Source organism: Callorhinus ursinus, unplaced genomic scaffold (assembly GCF_003265705.2).
Source record: "Callorhinus ursinus isolate GAN/ISIS: 27379988/994484 unplaced genomic scaffold, GSC_fseal_2.0 scaffold7, whole genome shotgun sequence".
Taxonomy (NCBI): Eukaryota; Metazoa; Chordata; class Mammalia; order Carnivora; family Otariidae; genus Callorhinus; species Callorhinus ursinus.
In genome coordinates, this window is record NW_027397069.1 from 54,917,638 (window position 1) to 54,940,387 (window position 22,750).

The 22,750-nt window shown below is 33.4% G+C and overlaps 1 pseudogene; it reads right to left on the minus strand.

Moving 5' to 3' along the window:
• LOC112826713 (ELAV-like protein 1 pseudogene) overlaps positions 1 to 22,750 on the minus strand; it is an 85,705-nt pseudogene that overhangs the window by 14,961 nt on the left and 47,994 nt on the right.

Consider the following 22,750-nt stretch of genomic DNA (forward strand, 5'->3'; position numbering starts at 1 on the left):
CCAGATGCGGGGCTCGATCCCAGGACCCTGGGACCATGACAGAAGCTGAAGGCAGATGCTTAACGACTGAGCCACCCAGGCGCCCCTCTATATAAGCTCTTTCAATAAACCCTTGATGGCATTCAACACAATTATTAAATTGCAATTATATTATTTTATTTTACTCTATTTTTAAAAAGATTTTATTTTTTTAAATGTTTATATGTAGTTTCTACACACAACATGGGGCTCGAACTCATGAGTCCCGAGATCAAGAGTTGCATGTTCCTCTGACTGAGCCAGCCAGGCACCCCACAATTATGTATTTCTTTAATACACATACATTGAAAAAGCTAGTACTTGTTTTTATAGAATCAATGTAAACATTAACAAGATTATCAATAATACTGAAAATACTTTATCAATAAAACTGAAGATATATCAGTAATATTAATACATATTAAACTGTAAAACATATCAGACTGTAGAGAATGGCCAACCTTACTTCAGCAGCACAGTTAATACTGGAGATAATTTTAGAATCTTAACGCCAATATTTACGTGCTGCTAAGGCACTGCTGACATCACTATCATAAGAGCTATGAATAAAAAGAAATATATTTTCTTCAGAAGATCAGATCCTTGTATTTTTGAGGCAGCACAATATGGCCTGCACCTTTTCAAAATCCACAAACCATTATGTGCTGCTACTTTACTCCAAGGTTTTTGTTTTTTTAAACACACATTAGCACCTAAAGATACAAAACATTTTTTTCTTTTAGAATACATTAAAAAACCCATGTTTAAAGATTATAACCGACAAAGTATGCATAATTTGCTATTTCTTAGAAGCTTTAAAGTAGCATAATAAGATTTATTTCTACATCAAATGTTTAAGAAAAGCCTACTATGTGCTAAGCACATTGCTATAGGTTAGGAACACAAAGATGTGTAATATGCAGAAAAGAAAAGCATTTCCCCCCCCCTTTGTCAACTTAATAAGCCAATACAGTTAAATATTTGATCAAAGTTTTGAATGTTATAATATATAGAAGTTATTTTTTCCTTTTATAAACAGAAAGTGAATTCATAAAATTTGGTCTTTACCTTGATAAAAGTGTTAATTTACAGACAGCATTGCATTCCTTGCAGTACACCTTTCAAAAGACCTCTTCATCAAGTAGGTAAGACTTCATGTCAAGGGAAAAATAAGAAATGATCATACAAAAGCTCGGTTTCATAAACTTAAGTGGGCAAATGCAAATATACTTTTATTTATTTATATCTATCCATCCATCCATCCATCCATTCTGCACTAGAGTGCATGCATGCCCATGAGTTGGGGGTGAGGTGGGGGGGGGGCTGAGAGGCACAGGGAGACAGAGAATCTTAATCGGGATCCATGCTCAGCATACAGCCCACAGGGTTCCATCTCACGACCCTGAGATCATGACCTTAGCCAAAATCAAGAGTCGGACACTTAACCAACTGAGCCACCCAGGTGCCCCCAAATACACTTTTAAAGGAAAAGCCAAAGGTAATTCCAGATTATGAGGCTGTGGAAAGATGAGTTAACTTTGTATTCAGATGAGAAGTAAAACCGGAATCTTGTGGCTCTTAATCTTCCTATATCCTACCTGCCTCCACTCTTCACTAGGCAAGGAAATGTACTCCTCAATAGTTTCCACTTATTCTGATGTAGGAATGCAATTACTTTTCTAAAAGATACCACAAAACTATCATCATTCTAGTTCATGCCTTGACAACCTTTGCTCCAGTTTTCTCATCATTAAAATGGCCATGCTATAGCTATGGTGTAGGTATGAAATAAGGAGATGTACAGTGAAATCTGCCCTTCCTCTCCTATCTAATTGTTTACAAAAGCACAAGTGTCCTACATTCTATATTTTTTTTTGTGAGCATCTTCCCCATTAAAAAATATATGTAGCTAATCTCCTGAGTAACCCCTGTTTCACATACTACTCTGCTCTATTACTATCTCAAATTTCTGCACAATTTTTGAGTATGTAACCAAAATAAATCTTTTTGCAATGACTGGAGAAATACACTATATTTGTATTTATCAATTAAGGAACAGTTCCTTAGGCTATCTCTCCCATAACCCCACTTTCCAAACAAAAAATGTAAACATGACATTTTCAAATATGCATAATTTATATACATACATTTCTCATTTAATAAATATCTTACTGAACACCTACTATGTGCCAAGCACTGTCTCAGTCATTACACTAGTTAGTACACTACTATATAGACACAGTCCCTTCTCAGAAAAAAATTTAACATCATTTAAATAAGATATGAAATCATTAAACAAATAACTATTCAAGTCTATATATTGTTCTTGTCCCCCACAGAATATATATACATTAAGTCATGTATACATATACATGATAATAATTAATACATGACAATTCCAAAATCAAGAAGAAATCCACTGGTCACTTCAATTTCAATCTTCTTTCTTTTTTTGCTAAGTCTGTATATTTTAAACAAAGTCAAAGGTGCCAAACTTGAAAGAAATAAACGTGAGTATTGCAAAATGAAAGTCACTTTTATAAACCTTTTTTTAAACAAGACTTCACAGTAAGAATGTCATTTATTATTTTCAAAAAATTGTGGTTATAATACACCTAACATAAATTTTACCATTTTATACAACTGTATGGCATTAAGTCCAGTTACATTGTGTAACTATCACCACATTCCATCTCCAGAACCTTTTCATCTACACCAACTGTAACGGTACCCATTAAATACGGTCCTTCATCCCCTTGGCCCCGGACACCACGATTCTACTTTCTGTCTTGATGAACTTGCCTATTTTAGGTACCTTATATAAATGGAATCATAAAATATTTATTCTTTTGAGTCTGGCTTATTTTACTTAAGATTACTTTTTCAAGGTTCATCCATGCCGTTGCATGTATCAGACTTCCCTATTTACAGCTGAGTAGTATTCAATGTGTATATATACATTTTGTTTGTCCATTTATCTATGGACATTTAAGTTGCTTTGATCTTTTGGTTATTATGATTAATTGCTGCTATAAACATGGTATGCAAATATCTGTTTGAGTCCTGCTTTCAATTCCTTTGGGTATAATCCCCAGGATCACATCACAAGGTATTTAATTCTATTTTTAATTTTTTGAAAAATTGCCATTCTGTCTCTATCATTTTACACTTCCATCAGAAATGCAAAAGGGTTCTAATTTCTCTATATCCTTGTCAACATTTTTTTCCTTTCTTTTCAAAAAGAATAGCCATCCTTATGGATGTGAAGTGGTATCTTGGTGTGGTTTTGATTTTTCATTTCCCTAATAAGTAGTCTTTTGAGCATTTTATGTTTATTGGCCATCTGTATATCTTCTTTAGTAAAATGTCTATTCAAGTCCTTTGCTCATTTTTTAACTGGGTTGTTTGATTTTGTTGTTGCTGAATTATAAAAGTTCTTTATGTATCCTGGATATAAGTCTCATATCAGATATATGATCTTCAAGCATTCTCTCCCATTCTGTAGGCTGCCTTTTCACTCTGTCGATAGTGTCTTTGATGCACAAAAGTTTTAAGTTTTGATGGAGTCCAATTTATCTTTTTGTTGTTGCTGCCTGTGGTGTACTATCCAAGAAATTGCTATCAAGTCCAATGTCATCAGGTTTTTCCAAGTTTTCTTCTAAGAGTTTTATAGTTTTAATTCTTACATTCAGGTCTTGGATCCATTTTAATTTTGTATATGGCATGAGGTTTTATTTTATATGTTGATATCCAGTTTTCCCAACTCCCTTTGTTGAAAAGACCGTCCTTTTCCCATTGAATGTTTTTTTTTTTTTTAAAGTAAGCTCTGTGCCAAACGTGGGACTTAAACTCATACCCCTGAGATCGAGAGTCACATGTTCTACCAACTGAGCGAGCTGAATGGTCTTGGCACACATATTAAAAATAATTTCATCATATATGTGAGGGTTTATTTCTAGGCCCTCTAGTCTATTCCATTGGTCTATATGTCTGTCTTTAGGCCAGTACCATACTGTTTGATTACCATGATCTTGCATTAACTTTTGAAATCAGAAGTGTGAGATTTCCAAATTTGTTTTTCAATATTGTTTTGTCCATCTGGTGTCCCTTGAGAGATTCTGTCTACATTTTAGAGCAGTTTTTCTATTTCTACAAAAATGTCACTGGGATTTTGACAGGGATTGCACTGAATCTGTAGATCACTGTGGATAATAGTCATCTTAATACCAAGACTCCTAAAACATGAACATGGGACGTCTTTCTATTTATTTGTGTCTTAAGTTTCTTTTAGCAATGTTTTGTAGTTTGCAGTGTAGAAGCCTTTCACCATTTTGGTTAATTTTATTCCTAAGCATTATAATCTTTTTGATGTCATTGAAAATGTAATTGTTTTCTTAATTTACTTTTTGGATTGTTCACTTTTATTTTTATTTATTTTTTTAAAAAGATTTTGAAAGAGAGCACATGAGAGGGGGGAGGGTCAGAGGGAGCCCGATGTGGGACTCGATCCAGGGACTCCAGGATCATGACCCGAGCTGAAGGCAGTTGCTTAACCAACTGAGCCACCCAGGTGCTCCCGATTATTCACTTTTAGTGCAAAGAAATGCCACTAATTTTTGAGTGTTGATTTTGTATCCTGCAACCTCACTGAATTTGCTCATTAGTTATAACTCTTTTTGTGTGTATGTCTGTGAACCAAGTGTTTTTCTTTTTAAGATTTATTTGACAGAGAGAGACACAACAAGAGAGGGAACACAAGCAGGGGGAGTGGGAGAGGGAGAAGCAGGTTCCCCGCTGAGCAGGGAGCCCAATGTGGGGCTCGATCCCAGTACCCTGGGATCATGACCTGAGCCGAAGGCAGACGCTTAACGACTGAGCCACCCAGGTGCCCCGAACCAAGTATTTTCTACATATAAGATCATATCATCTGTGGCCAGAAATGATTTTACCTTATAAATCTTTTATACCTAAAACTGGTTCAGAAGCTGTTTGGCAACCTTGGTCTATTCATTTTCTCATTCTTCTAGGTTTATCAGACAGGTGTCTCTCCTCTCTCTTCAAATTTCCATTATCTCTCCTTTCTTTTCTTTTTTTTTTTAAGATTTTATTTACTCATTTCAGAGAGAGAGAGTGCACAAGCATTACCTGGGGGGCAGAGGGACAGGGAGAAGCAGGCTCCCCACTGAACAGGGAGCCCAAAGTGGGGCTCGATCCCAGGACCCTGGGATCATGACCCGAGCCGAAGGCAGACGCTCAACCGACTGAGCCACCCAGGTGCCCCCCATTATCTCTCCTTTCATCCTCATTTTCACTCAGGTAACAGAAGCTATTAAAAGAGAATTTCTACTACATCTATTTACCTACATATATCTGTGCCCATATAACTCCTCCTTCTCTGTATAATGGATAAGCAATCACTGTTCGTAAGACATAAACCTCTTATATACTAGATTTTATCCTCTTGCTTACTTAAGGATATTCCTCTAGCACTCTCCCCTGCATCTTTAGTTTTTCTACTGGATCATTCTTATCAGCAAAAATGCTATAATTTCTCTCATCTTAATTTCATTTCTTAAAGATTATTGCAATTTTATCACTGATGTTTTAATAAACACCCTCAGAGGAAGATTTTTCCTATTTTTATTTCTATTTTTTTTAAGATTTTATTTATTTATTTGACAGAGAGAGACACAGCGAGAGAGGGAACAGAAGCAGGGGGAGTGGGAGAGGGAGAAGCAGGCTTCCCGCGGAGCAGGGAGCCGGATGCAGGGCTCGATCCCAGGACCCTGGGACCATGACCTGAGCCCAAGGCAGACGCTTAGTGACTGAGCCACCCAGGTGCCCCTTTATTTCTATTTTTAACTGAGATACTAAAAAAGAACTGCTTTCTATTGGAAAGCCTGATAAATTTAAGCTATTAGCAAAAGTGTCTTTCCACACTCCAGAAAAATACGGAAATTCTTGACTTAAATGTATTAATAAATTGAATAATTCCAGTGGAGCAATTGCAGCTGGATAAATCTCTTTATCTGTGTTTTTGTTTTAAGATTTATTTATTTGTCAGAGAAAGAGAGAGCGCGCAAGTGAGCACAAGCAGGGGGGAGCGGCAGGAAGAGGGAGAAGCAGGCTCTCTGCTGAGCAAGGAGCCTGATGCGGCACTCGATCCCAGGACCCTGGGATCATGACCTGAGCCGAAGACAGACGTTTAACCTACTGAGCCACCCAGGCATCCCTCTTTACCTGTGTTTAACAATAACAAAACAACAATAATCTCCCAGTCTGGTAAGTTTTGATTTTTCCTTTCCACTGATAATGACCTTCTACTCTGGGGCTGCTAAAGTAGGTTTAATATTATGCTTTCAAGGAGTTATTTTTTTTCAAGATTTTATTTATTTCAGAGAGAGAGGGAGGGAATGAGCAGGGGGAAGGAGCAGAGGGAGAGGAAGAAGCAGACTCCCCACTGAGCAGGGAGCCAGATGCAGGACTTGATCCCAGAACCCTGGGATCATGACCTGAGCCGAAGGCAGATACTTAACTGACTGAGCCACCTAGGGGCCCCAAGAAGGGGTTATTTTAAACTAAAAATTTCTTTGAATCTATAGAGGGCTTCCACTGTCACATGATTGAGATATTCAGATGTTAATACATGCCATGAAAATATTTTTGCTCTTTTGTTTAGACATACCCACTGTGTATCTGTACACTGCTTTGGGTTTTTCAAATACTTAATTTCACTTTTAATCTGACATCAAAACTATCTGTAATAATTACCTTCTTCAAGTATGCTTCAAACTCTGCACCATAAACCTCTTAAGGAGCTGGCTATAGCCCCTGGGTCACAGAATTACTATACTGGCTAAGGCCAATGGAATACTACACTCATGGTATGAAACGCTGATACTATACCTGGAGAAAATTTAAAATTAGCCATCCTGTAGTATCTTTAAGAATAGGCCTAAATTATGGGGTTTAACTAAACTGCATGATAATTTTATTAAACATAGTAATTTTAGGGAGCCTGGGTGGCTCAGTCGGTTAATAGACAGACACCCCCCAAAATATTAAGGACTGTGTAATTAGGACCTGTCCAGTATTTCCTACTTCTTTCCAATTAGAATCCTCTACCATTCTAGTTAAAAAGTCTCTTTTAAGAGACATGACAACCCAATACAATAATCAGGAATTTTAAGAGAAACTAAATGTTATTACAGTAGGGGCTTATTATTCATTTTGTTATTATAAGTATGAATGGCTATACATTTAGGAAAAAAGGATCCCTTTAAGTTAAAGAAGCATAGGAAGTATTTATGAGTGGACAAAAACTGATCAGGCATGTGCTGTGGGGCCACCAGGTAAATAGCAAGTGGAATAAAATTACTTATCATGCTTGGGCGCCTGGGTGGCTCAGCTGGTTAAGCGTCTGCCTTCCGCTCAGGTCATGATCCCAGGGTCCTGGGATCAAGTCCTGCATCGGGCTCCCTGCTCAGCGGGGAGCCTGCTTCTCCCTCTCTCTCTGTCTGCCTCTCTGCCTACTTGTGCTCTCTCTGTCAAATAAATAAAATCTTTAAAAAAAAATTACTTATCATGCTTTTAATAAATTGTTTTCCAGTTCTTTCTTCTCCTAAGTTATATATTCCCACCTGATCTCTGAATCTTCACTGAAGCTACTGCTGGAAGCTAAAGTACTCACTAATCCCCTTTCCATTTATCCCTACTTTAGGGGACAACTTAAGTGTATCCTCTCCAGTGCATTCTTACTTCAACCTTTCTGGCTGATACTGAATTGCACATTTATAAGAACTTTGGAATAGAGAAAATTATTCTCAGTATTGAGTACTGTGCTGAGCAAATAACCGGCTTAATTATTTCATATCTATCATCCGTTCAACCGGACCACCTATGTACCAATGCTTCCTGGTATGGCCCACACCATTTCTCTACTCTTGTATCTTAGTCCACTACAAACATTATAGTGCCTCCATTCTTTAAACTGTGCTTTCAAGTTTGCTGGCTAAAAGAAAAGCCACATTCCTTAACTAGATATGGAATGAGCCCTACTGGCTAGATGCAGAACCAAACAAAGAGAGCTATTAAAAAAAAATTAGAGAACAGTACCATTCAGTTCTTGCCTTTATTTTTATCAAAGTCTTAGTTCCAAGTGTGGTGGTTTATATTCTGGCCTGTGGGCTCTTAATTATCTTTACTAGCTCTTTATATGTATCAGCTTTTTATTTTTATGATCTTCTAAGAAAAAAATAGTCATTTTGAAAGGTGAGACAATAAATGTTTTGCTTAAAAAGTCAACTTGAACATGAATCTGAGAGTAAATGGAAATCTTTTTTTTTTTCTTTTCATTGATGTAAATGGAAATCTTTAAATACCTTAGTTTTCATATTAGGTAACAGATTTAATAAAAATTTAAAATACAAAAGGATACAAATTTTATATAAATTAATGGTTTCTCCCCTCATTTCCTCATAAATGATTTGTTACTCTAATTCTGATTCCATTAACATTTTTGTTTGGGCCTATTTACTTTCTATCTTAATGCTGCTGTAATTTCAGTTCATCTAGTTTACATAAGGCATTACTGCATTTAACAAAAACATTAAAAAATTCTAGGTATGTCTCCTAAGCTCTGAAATCATCCTGAGCACAAAAGAATTTACTAGTCAATTTCTGCATTTCCAATTTTATCAATATAATAAACAGCAGAAATAATTTACTGAGGCAACAACGATATAGAACAGTGAATCTGAATTTGGAAGACCCAAGATGGAATCCTGGCTCTATCCTTTATGAATCCTTATCTTGGGTAAGTTATTTCAGTACATGGAGCCTCGAGTTTCCTTTTTGTAAAATGGGTTATTAATGCTCAGTTCATAGCCCTGTTAATACTGTACAAATTTAAACTTTTATGAGCACATCTAGTAGTGAATAGGTATTTAATAAATGACTGCTGAATCTAACTTTATAGGTTTTGAAACATACTTTGGGCAAACAGGGTTTCAGCGGACTGTGATTCAACATGAACCAACAGTGCTGATGACAAAGAGAAAGTTAGTGGAATCAAGCAGGCTGCATTAACAGATCTCATTCATAAGAGAAAGACTGTATTGTGTACCTCAAACCACACAGAGTACACTCAGTTCTGTACAGAGTATTTTTAAAGAAATACTGAAAAAATGTAGTAGATCCAAAAGTGGAATATCCAGGATACTACTGATCTAGAATTCATACTATGAGAACCAGTGAAGGACTTAGGTATGTTCAGTCTAGAGAAAAGACAGACTATTTTTAGAAGACCTATCTAGGGCCAAAGGATGAAATTATATACTGAACTGAAATATGCTCTCTTATGAGAATTTTATTTTTTATCAATTATTATAACTGACATAATTTATACCATTAAAGAAAAAGCTTATCTATTATGGTTCTAATTCTAAAACTCTGAGGGTTAAAATAAAATCAATATAGATCAGTTAAAAAATGGACTTTTAGGGGCTTCTAGGTGGCTCAGTCAGGTAAGCAGCTGACTCTTGGTTTCAGCTCAGGTCATAATCTCAGGGTTGTGAGATCGAGCCCTGCATGGGCCTCTGCGCTCAGTGGGGAGTCTGCTTAAGATGCTCTCCCTTCCCCTCTGCCCCTCTGTGCGTGCTCTCTCTCTCAAATAAATATTTAAAAGAACTGACTTTTAGAAAATTTCAGTATACTTTACTAAGCTGTCTTATTAAGGATTTGGAGGACAATGTGCATTTAAGTTCTGACAAGAGGGCATTAAATACAAGGGGCGTAAAGAAATAACTTGAGACAATTTAAAGAAAATGAAACTGAAAAAAATTTTAAGAAATTTATCTATTGGATAGAACAGAAAGCATGAAACTGATAGTCTAGACAAAAAAGTCAGGTGTGACTGCTGACAACTTGACATATATCTATTTCAATTCTGCATTCACTTTATTCCTGTTTTACATGGAAATCACTTTGAAAACTCAATTTCAGACAAAAAGATAGTGGCAAAGGACAAGACTGCATTGAATAGTCTAGGGATGTTACCTATTGTATTTACGCTTAGAACCTGAAATCCCTATTACAGCAGAATTTATTGTATTTGTACGTTTATTTCCTATTTTAATTAAGGCCTGTGCTATTAAATTTTGCCTTGTTTTCATTTTCCTAAGAAAACATCAAAAGTAACTTCATAAATAAGAAATTCCCTATTACTATTCTTTGAATCATCCATCTTGAACTGAGAAGTTGTTCAGGGTAGGAAAATAATGACTCCAACTTCTTTCTATAATTTTGGCACTAAATTCAAATTTTATGCCTACAATTTTGTTGAGAGCAGAAACACAGCCTCGCATAGACAGAAGATCAGATTTAATAATTTAAATTATTCTGTTAAACACATATATGTCAAACATTAAGACTTTAAGGATAGGAACAACTGGCATTTGATTAAACACTAGCTCTCAGAAAGAGTAGTTATTTGAACAATGACTGAAAAACGGCTATGGCACATTGTAAATTTTCTCTATGTTAATAAACCATAGAATATACCCATTTAAGAGCTTAGATTTGATATATTTAACTAAATTAATATCAATTGGTCATTTCAGTAAATTTGCAAACCTTCTTTACCACCAAATGCTGGCAGTACCTAGCACCCTTAAAGTTTTTTTCATTGTAAACACTGCTTACTACTAATCCAAGTGCCAAAAGAGCAATTTGTTTTTTTATCTCCCTTGGCACAAATCTTTCTCCCAGAAACATTCACATTATAAAATTATTCAAGATAATTATTTTCCTCATGAGTGCCACAAATAGACAGCATTTTACATTAAGAGTAATTTTCAATCACAAATATGTTAAAAATAGAGTATTTAGTGACTCATACCAAAAGCATTACATTCTCATTGAAAACAACAGATTTTATATCATTTGCCATTATTAATTACTGCCCTACTCAACATTCTGATTTTTTTTGTAGTACTTTTTTTTGCAGTACTTTTAGACAGCCCCATATATATATATATATATATGCACATATATATATGTATTTTTAAAGATTTTACTTACTTGAGAGAGAGAACATGGGGGAGGGGGCACTATGGGGCCCTTGATCCCAGGGTTCTGGGATCATGATCCTGGGATCCTGACCTGAGCTGAAGGCAGATGCTTAACTGACTGAGCCACCCAGGTGCTCCTACATTATTTATAATTCAAGAACTGACAATATTTTCTAATACGTATGATTACATTTCTAAAAACTTATCTAGATAGTTCAATATGAGAAATAATTTTTGTCATTTCTATTTATTAGACTAGTTCTTGATAGTAGGCAAATAATAAGTCTCCTGAATTACAAGGTAACTTATTTCCATGACCTTTTTTTATGGGACTAACAATGACAGCCCTGAATGAATTTTCTGCTTTATCTTCTGTTTTTTACAAAGTCAGTGTCTTAAAATTTTTGTTGTTGTAGATTAAAAAGAAGCAATGATCTTAACTGCTGACAGTGCATCTAAAGGTGTTATTTCATTTAGCACCAAATGATATATCTAGTTATTTTAAGTTTATATAACAGAAATACATGATTTAAGTACCTAAAACTGCAACATAAAAAAACCAAAAACACCGCTCAAAGAAGAAAAAGTGGGAAAAAAAGGAAATATGATTATTTCTGAATGTTTTATGTTAAGTAACAAATATATAAAAATGAACCCAATATACAAAAATGAACCAAAACCACTGCTATTATTTAATTCTGACAGGATCAAATATATGAAACACCAATATTCTACAACTTCTGGAATACCCACATTCCACAAATGGGAAACAGCTTAAAAAATATCCCTTTCTTAAAGAAAGAATGGCATTAAACAAACATAAGGGAATGACAGAAGAGGGTATATACACACATAATCATACAGAATCACTCACTACTGTCATTATGTACCTATTTTTCTGGGTACTGTTTAATTGGAAAATCACCATTTTAATAACTCAGATTAAAGAGAACTCCAGACATACTACCTAGGACAGAAAACAGAAAGCATTCCAATTATAAAATATAGCAAATGAACCTATCTTTAAAAGATGCTGGACATTATCCAAGAAAGGCTGTTTGCTTAGAAATTTATAAAGGAGATGAAATAAGATTAGGAATGTGATGTTATCTATGCTCATAAATCTGTTACAAGTTAAATGATACCTGTTTCTTTTTGAAAAGTTGACTGCTCCCCGGTCCACAGTAGGAGTGCAATACCAGTCAAAAAGATTTCTTTTTCTTAAGCTGAAGTAAAACTGAGCTGGCTTCCAAGGGACCAATTAAGGAACTTATGCCTGGGCTATATGGGATTCTTTGGGGATTTGTAAATGTTTCCATTCTAGTTTTCCAGAGACAAAAATATAAAAAGGAAAAAATTAAAGAAGTGACCTGTGGTATTTGACTACTACTCTTCAAACTGGCTAATACAAGTTTTCAATATTTAATTGATTTCTACCCTAAAAACTATTTACTGAGTTCAGTGGCTGATCTTCTATGATCATAAGGTCACTCCTCAACACATACATTATTTACCAAGTCACTAATGCAATGGTATTAGATGAGGTAAGAGAAGAATCTGATGCACTAGTTTTCACTTAAATGGGGCCATCCTTCAACATCAAGGACTGAAAACAGATGCACTTGAGTTTCTTTTATTTAGAAATATAGAATTAGCTCAAGGAATAGACAGAAATGAATCTTTCTGGTAACTGATATCAGGAAAATACTTATCATCTTGCATCGTTACCATGACCTTGATTTGAGAGTTTTTCTATCGGTATGACATTAATTTCAGCTAACCTGTAAGAATTTTTCCCTTAGAATTGTTAAGTTTCTTGGGGCACCTGGATAGGTCAGTTGGTGGTTAAGCGTCTGCCTTCTGCTCAGGTCGTGATCTCAGGGTCCTGGGATCGAGCCTCACATCGGGCTCCCTGCTCAGTGGAGAGTCTGCTTCTCCCTCTGCTCATGCTCGCTCCCTCTCACTCTCTGATAAATAAAAAGTCTTAAAAAATAGAATTTATAAGTTTCTCAAAAGTTATATCAATCAGGGTAAAAATGTTTCTTATTCTCAGAAAGGTGTGCATGTGCATATATCAAAGGAAGGAAAAGTGATTGCCTTCCTGGTTTTTCCTACCTTCTGAAGTTTAAAAGTTAAATTTTAAGTATCTCACGAAGTCTGCAGTACAATCTAGTGAAATGCAAAAATAAATAAAAAAACTATTTTTCAAGTGAAGAAAATACTTCCAATTTATAAAACCATAAAGTAACTGTCAGTAAATCTGATTAATGATGATAATAAGAAAGATAATTAGTTATGTATAAATTCATTTGAAGGAAAACTGTTTAAAATTGTGATTCTCAGATTGAGAGAGGAAAGGGCCTGGCTGTAAAATACTTCTCAAAATCGAAACTTACCCAAAACAATGGCATTATTCTCGCTCTAAATTGGATTAAATTCATATCAAACTTCAATGTGTAGGAGGTAAGGGGAGGTCAGAAAGTTGTCAATCTAGGGGTGCCTGGTTGGCTCAGTTGATTAAGCGTCCGACTCTTGATTTCAGCTCAGGTCATGAGATCAAGTCTTGCATCAGGCTGAGCATGGGAGCCTGCTTAAGATTCTCTCTCTCCCTCTGCCCCCACCCACACCGCTCGCTCTAAAAAAAAAAAAAAGGTTGTCAATCTAGGATTGTAGGAAAAAATTCAGAAATAAAGCAAAAGCTGTAACCAAACACTTTTTATAGCAATGAGCGAGGTTAATACTAAATATTAACTGAGAGTTAATACTTACAAGGTAAGAATTGCTGGGCTAAGTAGGGGGACTGTTTTATTATGGTCTTCATTTTATCATTATTAAACCTAGGAAAAAAATAAGAGTGAAGACTTTAAAAATTTGATCACATTATTTAAATTAGAAAATTTTCAACTGGGGTAGATAATCACAGTTTTCTGATATAGCACAACCACAGATTATAAACACCCAGCAGCATTTGTGTATTTTAGTCCAGAGTGTTATTAGTTTTTTAAATTCACTTTTCTATTACTATTACCTTCTCAAAGTTTAAAACTCAAATATGTAAGTGCAACTAAAACTCATACTTCAAGGTCTAACTTGGAACACACTGAGTTTCTAGAGGACATCATATAATTGCAGATATTTTAAGATAAATTCAAGATCATACTTCAAGATTGACTGGTCTCTCTCTCACGCACATAAATACACACATGTACACAAGTGCAAAATCTAAAAATCCATATATTGCCCAAGAATTCTACTGTAATAACAGTATAAATACAGAGCTTAAGTTGGAGTTTCAAATGCTTAAAGAAATGTCTGAAAATAATGTTATGATCTATACCCAAAACAAAATACTATTATGAAATTGCGTGAAAAATGGAATAGTAGTGATAAGAAAAATTGTTTCCAAGGTTGTCCTTTATTTACAAGAGTAGGAAGTATTAAAAGCCAGTATGCAGGGGCGCCTGGGTGGCACAGTTGTTAACCGTCTGTCTTCAGTTCAGGTCATGATCCCAGGGTCCTGGGATCGAGCCCCGCATCAGGCTCCCTGCTCAGCGGGAAGCCTGCTTCTCCCTCTTCCACTCCCCCTGCTTGTGTTCCCTCTCTTGCTGTCTCTCTCTCTCTGTCAAATAAATAAATATAAAAAAAAAAAGCTAGTATACAAAGAAAGGAAACATTACATCTTATCTTTAAAAATGAAAAAATTTAAAAATATCCTGACTTAAACTGGTTAGAATGTTTACTTTCTGTGGGCCATGACTGTAAGTTGTAGTTCTTACACCAACTAATGCTTAAGCACTTACTACAAGATACAGAATAGAGTAAGTAGAATAAACTCATTGATGCTTTTAATGGAGCATTCTAAGTACACATCTTATTGTAGAATATCTTCACCAAAATACAGAATATTTTTTGATATATTTGAAAAATTATTTCAAATCTATGGAAAAAAATCAAGACAATACCAAAATGAATCCCCATATCCTACCCCTGGCCCTCTGACTGAATTCTAATATTCTGCCATGCTTATTTTATGCATCTTTTTTTAAGAAAAACAACAACAACAACAATACATATAGTTGAGTCCTTTTTGTACCATACCCTGATCCCATTCTCCTCTTAACATAAAATCACAATCTTGATTTGGTATTTATTTCCTTTGCATGCTTTTACACCACTACTATTGTAAATTCAAGTACTTAAAACATTTATCATTATTTTCAAGCTTTATTTAAATGTTATCATATACACACTTTATATAAATGCTTTTATACAATACATAACCTTTTGCGCTTGTTTTTGTTTGCTGAAGACATTCATTCATGATCATACACAGAGCTCTCACTTTAATAGCAGTATAATAAACAGTTTATCATATGACTATGCGAAAATTTGACATTCTCCTGTTGCTTAATGTTTACAGTGCTTTTGATTTTTTCCTATTAAAAATAAAAGTAAATGAGACTTTGCCATACATGTCTCAGTTTATTTAAAACATCTAGGAATGGAATTCTTGGGTTCAAGCCTATGTATATTCAATTTTACTCAGATAATGTCAGATGCTCCCATAAGGAGCATATGAAAAGTTCATTTTCTCCAATATTTGAAAGTACATTTAAGAAAAATAGCTACTATCTAAAGGAGTATTTTCAAAATTCTTAAGTGATCAAATCCTTCTGTTTTTAGCAAGTATAGGTCTAACATAGGTATACTAAATGTTCTAAACAAAAGAGACTACAATTTGCCCCAAGGTACTCGCACAAAAATAAAGCTCTCATGATACAGATTTTCCTTATATGACTGAGTAAATACCAAGACTTAATCTAGAACTACTGTGGTAGAAATTTTAAGAGTCAGAATTAGTTACTGAGCTTAGATCCACAATGACCAAAGAGGGCAGGGAGGGGGGGAGCAGAAAATATAAATGGTTTATTACTGTGAAGAATCCTCCCCCATTTCATTCTGGGCAGTGCTCCTCACATGTGGTGCTTCTAAAAAAACTCACTTGGAGCTTGTAAAAAATACAAATTCCTGAGTCCCAGGGCTCCAGAGAATCTGATTCAGCAGGTCTGGTAAAATGCTTTATTCTAAGTTATTCTGGTACAGGTAGGTGGTCCATAGACACTTTATGTAGTAATTCATAGTAAAAACAAGGTGTTTTAAATATAAAGGATTTTGTAACTCATTTAATTAAGACAGGCAGCTAATTAAAATGTTATCTGTTAAATGACAACAACATAAATTACATCAAACATCCTAGTATTAGCAAAAAAAAAAGTAATTTCAATTTATGGTTGAATATGTTTGACTTCATGTTAGACAAGGTTTTAGGCTCATTTATTATTTCAGATAACTAAACACATACTACAACAAAGGTTGTTTTGATAGTATTAGGAGGAAATTCACATTCTCAGTTTGCTGTTATTGGTAATGGAAAACATTAAGAGTGGGAATGATTAGTTGTGATTTTAATGAAGGTGACCAAGGAAAAACAATGATTACCTTTTTAAAAGAATGCTACTGCAAATGTCAAGACTTTAAAATGGGACATTAGACTTATAAACTAAAATAAAATGTCATTTGTAGTTTCCTCCCTAGAATGCTACAAATGAAATCAGAACTATGAGAACAGCAATCTAATATTCACTTCCCTTTAACTACAACCTATTGTAATTTTATTTAGATACATAAGATGAGAAAAATGCAAAGATATTTAGGTTATGCAAATGTGGGCAGATTCAAGTTGTAAAAATAAAAAAAAACCCTTTTGTATCATTTGATATTACAAAGCCCTATTTCCAAAAGATTTAGAATAATCTGAACCTCCAGATATATAAAGTTCAGATATACAACATTATTTTAATAGTCAGAAAAAGTAAAGACTTAATGAATTTCCAGCTGCAGCCTGCTTTGTCTTTAAGTACAACACTAAGCAGCATGGGGTATTCTTTTTTAGTTATAGTGAAATCAACAAGAATTTGGTCTTGTTTAGACTGGGCAATAAAACAAAGATAACAGAGGCTCAGAATATGGCTCCAAAGTGAAAGAAACACTCCTGTGTGGCCATAGTCAACTTTTCTTTTCTTACTCTTAACACCTAACTTGTGTTATCAGTAACTAATAATTTTTTTCAATCTACCAGCTTAAAAGTAAAAAACATGAAACATACCATACATACTTCCAGAAGCAAGATGGTTTTCCATTCAAACAGATGGAATTAACTGATTCAAAATTAAATGAACTAAAATCACAGAGTAAATAATAGAAAATAATACAAAGTCTAAGAACTATAAGCAACTACTGTTTTCTTTATGCAGCTTTGGGAAGAAAGTACCTTTTTGTCAAAGAATGTATTCATTATACTATATACGGGTTATAATGACAGTTGAGCCCTTCCTACCTGGTCTGTAAAAGCTGGTGGGTGCAGGCTCCTTTGGCCACCATTATTGCATATTGATGCTATTCTGTACAACAGCTGACAAGCAGTAGCAATCTCCCAGCCCCTGCACCCAGCTGTAAGGAACAAGAACAAGGGCTGTGGTGATACTTGTTTATTCATTGTTGTTGCTACTGCTGCTGAAGCAGCAAGCTAAGAAAAGCATATGTAACTGACACAGAAGACAAAATGGTTCTAGTCCAACCTACCTAGCAGGTCGGCTTTCATCACTATATGATAAAATTTTCTAAGGAGAAATTTTTTCTTTAAAGTAGGATGGGAAAAGAAGAAGAAAAGACAAAATTAGTGTTTTGATCAGAAAGGGAATCTATAATGTATTTAAGGAAAAAAATTAATGACACATGTAATGATCTTCAGCTCCCAGTTTAAGTTTAGATTTAGAGTTAAAACTCTTCTGAGAAGAGTTTTAACCAGGTTTGGCATGAATTCATAAATTTGTATTATTGTTCCTATCCATTCTACTGGAAAGTAGTACCTAAACTTTAACCAAGAAATGAAATTATATTTTGCTTATAAAATGTTCCAGGCTCCCAAGTTCCACATATCTAATCATCACCATATGTTTGACATCAGACCCTATTAACAAAGAAATAAGATTTAGCCCATAAAAATTTAACAAAAACTCCAACTATTAAAAAAAATTCCCACATGTAATTTATCTACTTTAAATGTGTACTACAAAGCTAAAAACTTAGTAAGTACATAAGATCAATGATGAGTAACATAGAAATATTTATTCTGCCAAATTATCTTTAAATTTAAATGTGATGCTATTTATGGACTTATAACTTCAATTTTAAATGCAATCCTTATCTTTTAATACCTTAAGCAATTTTTGATTCTGAAAAATATTTAAAAAGTCAGAAAAATTAGGACATCTATAAATTATTTTTTAAAATGCTAGAATTGGCTTATAAGACTAAATAAAATCTAGTCAAGAAGGCTAGATTTAGGATTTATTAAAATAAAAGTATAAAATACAGTAATATCAAAAACTCAGATCAAAATATTTTGGAAAAAAGGGGAAAAAACCAATCTTTTATTTTTATCAAAATTGCAAAAACAATTGTTTTGCTTAGCAGCAGTCCAAAAACAAATAATGCTAATAAAAATAAAAGAAATAATTCTGAGGATCACAGGATGACAAAATTACTTTTATTATGAAAGCCATAGAATGAAAAAACACTGACAGCAAATATCAAAAAAGGATTTTTAAAAATTAAGACATTTACAAAACAGTAATAAATTAATAAACTATTAACCAGTGGATTAATCAGTCTTAGGAACTACATTTGAAACATGCTACAAGTTTCTCTTCCAAGTGACTCTAATCATGAAACAAGAAAGTAAAAGTAAGTCAAATCATATATGTTAATGAAATATCAAAAGTGTGGTTTGTGGTGCTAAGGACTGAATTTCTACTTCAAAATATTAATTGAAAAATTTAAATCATCTCATTAATTAATGCCTTTTGAAGATGCTTAGAAAATAAAATTCTGAAAAGAAAAAAACAGATTAAGTATATATTTTATTTGTTGGTCAAGAAACAACACAAAATACAATACAAAATTGCTTCGAACATTTAAAAAAAATTTTGAGAAAGTTAATTGTCTATTCTTTAATGAATCCTCAGCAACATTACAAAATCTCAATAAAGGAAGCTGTTACAGCTAAGAAATTGCTTAAAATATGTTGTCCTTATAAACTAGAATCATACATCAATGACAAATAATGAATAATTTCAAGTCCCTCCACATGTAGTCATGTTAAATTACTTCTCTTCTAGTTTAGCCAAAATATTCTTTCCCTATAAGAAAAACTATTTCAACAAAACAGGAATACTGACAGTATAACTGTATTTTAGGAACAATTAATAATTTTTCCTGAAAATGAATGTTATTTAACCCAGAAAGTCCATTTAACCAAAAATATAAATATTGCACAAATAAGAAGTCTATCAGTGAAAAAAACAACAACACAGTAAATCCTTTCCTCCAAATCCTGACATAATAAACTATTTATCAGGCTTAAGTTAGATATAATCAGGTTTGCAAATTTAAGTAGAAAATGTCCTTTAAGGGGTAGTTAAAGGCTAGCCAGTCACACATAGCAGTAAAAGCCTTTATTAACCTGTCTTCTAAAATAACACATACTACTAATTAGGTTAAAGTTTCTTACCCTGTAAGAAGTGACCAAATACAAGAAAACTATTAATATCTGCATCAAGTCTCTTAGATGTTAAATTATTTAGGAAGCTAAAAATCTGGAAGTTTATAAGCCAGTGTACAGCTATAGAGGGATGATTTTATGATGCTAAATACTTGTGTTCAAGCAGTAAGTTTTGACAACTTCAAAGATCAAAAATCATAAACACCCTAAATTAGAAACAACTCTGTGGATTTATGTCTTTATTTAAAATATGAACTCAAAAGCTATCTCTCTTCCTCCATTTAACAGTAGGCTGGTGTGTAAAAGATATCTGGATTGAAAGTGATAAATTGAATCTAGTTTGTTTTTTTTTCACATACTCAGAAACCATATTTTTCACTTTTCATCTTAACGTCTAATCTGAAAATCACTGGTTAAATCGGAGGGGGAAAGTTGTATTTATTTTCACCCTACTCAAACTCAGCTGCTTTTTCACAACATTCTCAAATCTAAGTTATGAAGACATTCTATAACTTATATTTACCTCAAATAGTACAGTGACACTTTACAATATGACACCAATACTTGAAACTTTACCCTTACATTAAACTGATTTCTATTAAATTTTAACATTTTATTTAACATTAACTCTGTTAATGGATTCACATTCTTGGATTATCTAATATCTAGTAATATCAAATATTAGTTTTTTAATATTTTGATATACATCTCAATGTTCAAACAGGCACTGGAGAATTTGAAAAAAACTGAACATTGTTTAAAGATACAAACAGTTCTATGACCACAATTACACTTCACTCTTAAAACTAAATAACATTTTTCTTATGAAAACAAATCTTTATCTCCTGTATCTTAAGTATATAAAGTAAATATTTTTAGGTGAAAAAAAATTTAAAGAAAAAATTGTAGTATGCTTTATTTTAGTAGACACTTAAGCAAATAGTTTTTTTTTTAAAAAAACATTATGGTTAATACTTTATCATGTGACTAATATTTTTACCATGGAAAAATTAATCAATACTTAGTAATATTGTTCAATACATTCATTTACATTATACCAGATCACTATTTAGCAATCAAAATTTTTATTAGGTAAGTATCTGAAACTTTCAACTATAAAAATCAAAGAAAATAAATATACTAGAAAAATGGCTCTTCTGATAAAGTATTTTGAAGGTAAAAATAAGTTACTGGAAGTTTTGGCATTCTTCATTTTTAGAGTTTGCAAGTTTTGATATGAATAATTTAAATATTTTATTCAGAGTACCTATGAGTAAGATACTAGTTTCTGCTTAAGAAAGTGGGTTTTTCAGTTTCAACCAAAATGCCACTTTTGGTTAGGATGGTATTTGGAATACTCTAAATTCTCTTAAAATAATCTCATTAATCTTATCTTATAGGCTCTACCTATCACTATACCTCTCAAAGAGCCAAGCACCAAATTCTATTTTAAATCTTCCATTTTAAGATGAAAAGTCCACTAGTTAATTCTTCTACATATATAACAGTGTAATAACCTTAAGAAAAATCACTATATGTACTTATTTTTAGAATAAATTCAGTTGGAATTGGACCTAATAAAACATGATGAGAATATCAATTATATTTAAAAATCTGCAGTTTTAATAAGCAAGAGAAGTCCACCTTGGCCACTTCACAGATTTCTATTAATAATAAATCTTTATTGATTTCAGCTCACTTAAAAGTTCTAGTTTTACTGTCTAGTCCAATTATATTGCAAAGATATAAAATAGTATGCTTTTAAAATTCATTAGTATACCTTAATCTCCTATCATGTTCCAATGCATTATGTGAGTGTTCAATCAAAGAAGTTAGGTTGTTCTCCAGAATTGGCTCTCTCCTAAAGGTCAAAACCTGCAATAAAAATGTCATGTATTATAGCATGAAGACACTCAACAGATTTCCGCCTCCTGTAGTTCCACAGCTGATCCCTGAAGACTGAGGTAAAATCTTCAAAATGACCCCAATCTTGCCTGTGTTCAAAGAAAATCTAACTTGAAAATAATGTTTTTAAGTAGAAATAACTTGATTAGAAACACCTGTGATATGCTTTATCATCTGAAGCCTCTTCAAATAAATCAGATTAATATGTTTCTGCTTTCATTTCTCTTTAGGGCATTCATTTTCAAAGTTGTGTGTGTGTGTGTGTGTGTAGGTAAGTGTTGGAGGACTGTTAAAGGGGACTCCATAAGGAATATATCAGAAATATAGTTTGTGCTTCTAAAACTCATGTTTGTGCTTCTAAAACTCATAAAATCCACAGTTAAAAAGACTATTCAAAGGACAGAGATAGATTTTTAACTACCTTTCTCCCTCAATCATCAAACATTTTGATGACAGAAATTACCATTATTAAGTTTAGTCTTCTGCCTTGCCCGAGTGAACAAATTATACTGATATTTCCAAATATTTTAAGACATTACAGTTCTAATAGAACAAAATTTACAATTAACTTTTTAAACAAAATATTTATAAGTAACAAGTGGATGACTTGTTAAGTGGATGGCCAATGGTTTTTACTATTTCCAAACAGACATGGTGTAATCAAATGTATACAAGTGGCTTCTTCATTTGTTTCACCTGAATCTTAATGATTTAGTGGCAATCAACTATCTAAAAATATAAAGTTAAATTACCAAAGGCTTATAACATACTATACGTTAACCATAATGCTCAGAGTTTTCTACTTTTATTTAAGAATAGCTTAGGAAAAGAAATGAAAACCAAAAACCTTTAATCCTCTGCCGCCAAATATTTGATTGTTTAATGACAAACACTACACATATGTAACTCACAAACACCAATCCAAATACCATGACACTTTGAAAAATTAAAATCATTTCTACATAGTCTTCCTCAAAAGACACAAAGTTTTCTGTATTTGAGCACTCTGAAAATTAAGGTATCGTAACTTTAAAAATCACAGAAGGATAGTAGAAACCAGTACGTACTCCATGCCAAATGTTAAGTTTTTAAATAGTAGGGAAACAACAAATACTAGATGATAAAGAACAAAAGA